Raw genomic sequence first — 5788 nt, forward strand, 5'->3', positions numbered from 1 at the left:
TTCTACAGCTCCTGCCAGAAGGCATGTCTCCTGACTCCCCTCTCTGCAGATGGAGTCTTGATCTGCCAGCCCCCCCCCCCCCCCATTCCCCTTCTCCGAGTTGTGGAGCAATCTCTCATTCTCTATTTGCGTCTTCATTTTGTTCTCACAGGTGGACGAGCAGAAAGATCTCTTCTTGCATTGATGTATTTGTCAAACGATTCATAAAAGTGCTTCTTTCATGTGATTCACAAAAAACATGTAGATTCTATATTTAAATATAGCCACAAAGGCGTGCTGAAAGGTGCTTTCTCCACCCCTTCTTCACTTTCTCTGGGACAAACCAGTCGTGTTTCCCAGAGTAGAAAACACAGGCAAGCCAAAATGTGTCAAGATAACCCATGTGAGATGTCTTTCTTTCTGCTACTGGTGGCATAAACAGGAAGAATGGTTGCTTGTTTGTTTGTTTGTTTTACAAGAAATAGCCGGTGACCCACTTACCATGTTGTGTCAAGTCAAATCTGATGGACATTGGACTGCTTTCTTGCAAAAAAGCTTGATTCTTCATAAAGCGAATTCAGGTCCTGTGATTGTACTTTTTGGAGAAAGGACGCAGTCGTGGTCCATTTTCATTTCTCAAGGTGCAATCAATGCTAATGTACCCTCTTCGTGTACTGTAAAGATGTGATGTGATGAAAGTGGTATATGGCTGCGAAGGGTGCTCGTGTGTATAGTCTCCAAAAGGGGAAGTCAACACAAAAGAACCCAATCTTGACAATAGCATGTTGTGATACGGCTCACCTGTTTTCTAAAGCTGAGCCATGATTGGTCGTTACCTGAGCGCTGAGCAACAGCGGCAAGTGGTAAAATGGCCGCCCCCTGATATGACAAAAAACAGGTGGATTTTGCTGCTTCACTCATATCCCATGAATGCAATAATAATCAGAATTCCGCGTTTAACTAGTGAAGGCGTATAGACCATTTGCTAGAGAACATTTAGGGGTTGACTTTCCCATTGAGAGACAACGAACTGTAAACACTTGTACATACACACATTTAAAAAAAGACCACGCCTTGAGGTGGACCAAAAAAAACAGTGGATTTTACTGCTCAATTAATAATCAATTAAGCAATATGAATCTGAATGTCAGGTTTACACTAGTGGGGCCGCATAGAACATGTTCTCATAAACAAAATTTGGGTGTTGACTTTCTCTTTAAAATGGATTCAAGCTACACGATTTAAGTGACAGTTCAGTTCTTTTCTCCATGTGGCCCAGTTCAGAAATAAGGCCAAGGCAGTGGAAAAAGAACGGACTATCTTCTGATCGGAATTATGCATGGACAAATGATTTCCTAAAATCAGAGACAATAAAGTTATCTGCAAATGCAGCGTAAACACTCAGATTCCAATAAACCCTGTCAACAATTAAGGCTGAGATCTCCCCAAGTCTGCAGATGAATTACAAATGCGTCAATAATAATTACAACGAAGCACGTGTGGTCGGAAAAAAAAAATCACAGCAAACGCGTGGACGACTCAACGTGAGGACCTAAGACATGCATATACCATTAAATAAGGAAAACACTGCTTGATAGCAGCCAATGAAGTAATTTAGAGGCTACCCGCATTTAAATCAACGAGGAGAGTTATACAAGGGAAAAACAACCTTCTTTAATGTTCTCATTTACAGTATTATTGTTTTGTATGAGTTGTACATTTAACCGACCACTTTTAAAAATGTTATCCCCACTCAATTGGAATTGAGCACAGTGTAAATCCAGCCTTCGAACCAGCTTTCTACAAGTATGACGAACACCCGACATGATGGGTTCAAGTGGTAGGCCGCATAAACACTGTGTTTTTTGAAGACACATTGAAGAGTGTGTGCCTCCTCGCTGTGTCGGCTCAGCGTTTGCATGTGTGGGGTTTAAGTGTGTAATCAGGCCAGCGATGTTACTCAGGAAGCATGCTTTCAACTTGCCAGGGAAGCCAACTGGAAGATGCCGTAACAGCACGACGGCAATTACATAAACCAACTGTGTCAAGAGCATCTCTCATGGCCCCCCCCCCCACCCCCACCCCCCGACTCCACCGTCGCCCCCATGCAACAGCCTGTGTAATGTGATCTATAATGTGGGGCTATGAGAAACTGCAAACACATGACTCATTTTTAAAAGCTAAACCCTGAGAAAATATACAATTTCATGAGTGTTCTATTAATATGTCTTCCAAAACGAGCCAGCATCCATTGTTGATATAATGTGACTCCCTCCCATAAAAGTCAAATCAAATCTGACCACTAAGGCAGCTTTGTGGCCAAGCAGCCTGTGCCTTTAAATTTTTCATCTTCCTTCATAATTTGACCTGTCCCCCAGCCAGGGGCGTGGAGCCAGAACAGCTATTTTTAGGTGCTGAGCTCTGACGACTGGCTGCAGACGCACGCACACGTGTACATGCGCGCACAGTCGTGCGCACAGACGCAGATGGACTTTTACTATGTTATTTCAGCTGGACAAACATAAAACCTCCTCATCCTTTTATCACAACACAGTAGAGGATGTCAATAACGGAATGCCCGACTGATGTCTGACATTAATTATGTCGCTTGTGACCCAATTAGCAAGATAAGCACTCAGTGTGGTTGTTTTTTCAATAATTATAATAAATTAAAATTTAAAAAAGGCTTCTTCTACTTTCATCGAGTTTTAAATCAGGAGACGGCTTTTCTCACTTAGGTTCCACATGCTCCTCATTTCCCAATGGATAAGATTGTGTGAGAGATAGCGAATCTTCAAGTCATAGGTAATGATGGCTAAAGACTCAGAACTCCATCTGTCGCAGCATCTGTCGGAGCAAAAGTTGTTGACTCCAGCCCCAGAGGCTGACCTCCACAAAAGCCAGGAATAGTTTTTCAAACGAGGAAGTGAGTCCATCACATGAATAATATGAGAATGGAGTTGCTATTTATATGAGAGAGAGAGCAGTCCTGGCTTGTACTAAAATTAATCTGTTGCAGTACATGTTGCAGAATTACCTGCTTCAACAATGGTCCTCTAACACACTATTCATGATTTGTCCTAAATAATTATTTCTGTTCTAATTTGTATGTTCCATCTATAAATTGAAGGCAATAGGTCAATCATCAGTTCCTGGTATTAACTTGAAACATATGTTAGTACTGTAGTGATTAACCTAAAAAGTTTATTTCTGACTATAGCTTCCTGGGGCTGATGAGGGATTGTGGACTGGAAATAGCTGCGTCCAATTGCTAGGGCCCCAGTAAACCGGCAATGTGGCGAGACCGTTATAGCTCCAACTGCGTCATCCGTGGCCTTTGTCTACTTTAGTCCTATTAAAGCATTTAAGTGTGAATGTCAGCATCTCGACACGATAGTCACTGTGTTTACTGTCACTGAGTGTGTGTGTGAGTGTGCATGTGTGTGTGTGTGTGCATGTGTGTGTGTGTGTGTATTTGACCAGCTATATTCAAGAATGTAGGTCTAAAAATGCATTGTAAGTCATAGAAATATGTCATTTGGCCTATAAGTGGAAACTTTATTATATGAATCTTGAAAACAATCTTTTCATAAAAATATGCCTAATACAAATAAGTTAATTGCGTACTGGCAAAATGCAGTGAGTTGACAAAGCGAAAGCAAAAACTAACGCTTAACATCCTATTGAAATCGCACACTTTGGAACGTAACCACTTTTTCGTGTAAAATACAATGCAAAAGTTGCACAAACCCTCACAGTTCAAAGCAGCTGCCAACTGATAGAAATTCACTCCCAGACCAATTCAACGGAAGAAAATTTATATATATATATATATATATATATATATATATATATATATATATATATATATATATATATATATATATATACTGTACATACTGTATATGTGTGCGTGTGTGATTTCTAAATTATCCCTCAGTTACTGTACCAGGCCCAAGTCAACAGCCGACTTCTGTGGCTTAATCACCATGGCAGTGCTGCCTTGTGACAACGTGTGCATGATGAAACCCAGCAGGGAGGCAGGCGGGAGAGGGATAAGTGTTGCAAGAAATAAATTAGGAGGACAAACACTGCTCTATATAAATGTGATTTTGACGAAAAATGTGTTGTTCTCTTTTCAGTGCGCACAATCCATTTGTGCGAGGTAGTGAGCATTTTATAGTTCTCTGAACTTAAGGGCTCCTTTAAATTCAGCAGAGTTTCCTTACATCACCCCTTGGGGGGGTGGGGGGGGGGTACAGTGAATATGGTCAATATCAGGTGCCCATTCCTTCGGTCAGAGGGGATGCATCTCCCAGGAGAGGGCCAGCATGCTGGAGCAGCAACCCCTGATGTAAGAGCGCCGCCCGCCTTTTCCCTGAGGCTCTCATGACACTAGAGGGAAATTAATTCTCCTCCCAAATGACCTTATTGGCCCCGATCTTACTTACATCAGTTCCTCATGAGTCACCATCTTCCAACGGTGGAAGACATTTTCCATTAATTTGGACAGAGGGTTGCTTCTGTCTCTGCATTCGCTTGTCAGCAGCGCCTTATACCTGTTGAAGTTTGGTAGCGTCAAAACATTTTACATTTACCTCGCGGTCAGCTTCATAAAAGCACAAAGGCCCTCCAACTGTTAATGTGATGGTGAAATCCAATTAGTGTGTACATCTGGATGTGTAATGTGAGTGTTTTCCCACTAATGATTTGGGTGCCCTCACTTTTAATTAGGTTACTCTGTCTGGCATCCTGTGGTATTTCCTGCTGGATTTTTTTAGTGCGATACAGAATGCACTTAACAGACTGGATCAAATAACAAGGGGAAAAAAAATTGAAGGCAGTCATGTTCGCGGCTTCATTGTGAAATGCTGCCAGAAAGTTTGGCAACATAGCTAATAATAACACCGTTAATTGGAGGACAGGTTACACTCTTACAAGAGTGAACATGAAAAGCAAAAACTTTCTTCCCCTCATCAACAATTCCAGAGAGGCTCACGTGCCTAAGTGACATTGCCAAATATCTTATTAGACTGCTTTGCGAAACACAAGCACAATTTGAATTTGGGAAAAGTCAGCGGAAATTTCCATCTCATCATCATGCGAAACATCAAACAAGGCTTGAGCAACATTTGAGAGACCCCAGTGTACCTCACAAGAGCTCAGTTCAGTCAACATCAAAATGTTTATGTTTGTACAGTGGTCACTCTACAGTGTTTTGCCTTTACTTATGTGCCAGTGTATGCTGAGCAGCTTTTTGCAGAAGTGAGTGATTTTGTTGAAGCCTTTAAGCTAATTTACTCATGTTACATCTATTATTTATTTTTACTCCCTTTACGCCTGTACTCACGCACTGTAGTAAATCACATTTCATTGGTTGTTGTCATTTTTCTTGAGCATGAAGCTTATTCCAAAGTATGTCACAATTCAAGGAAGGGATTCATAAAAATACAAATATTATATAAGTTATGTGCACCATTGCACCATCAATCATCTCTTCACTCCCTCAATCTGCGTTTTGAAACAGCCTGAACCCACTGAACCACTGTCTTCCAAAATGAAACACACACACACACACATTTTCAAAGCAATTTCAGGGCATCCATGTATTGTGCACTGAACTTGAGGTCAGTTGACTTTCTAACTTTGAAAAGGTCTCTGACGCTGTGCATTCATCTGTTGCCATTGGCTTTCTATAAATAGACGCAGCACAAAGGCACACTGGAAACAGAGGGCAGCGCTTGGTATTTTTACTGATCAATGCGCTCATCTCTTCTGGAAAGCATTGATCGCTGGATCAAATTGACTC

This window comes from Hippocampus zosterae, chromosome 5, assembly GCF_025434085.1.
Source record: "Hippocampus zosterae strain Florida chromosome 5, ASM2543408v3, whole genome shotgun sequence".
NCBI lineage: Eukaryota > Metazoa > Chordata > Actinopteri > Syngnathiformes > Syngnathidae > Hippocampus > Hippocampus zosterae.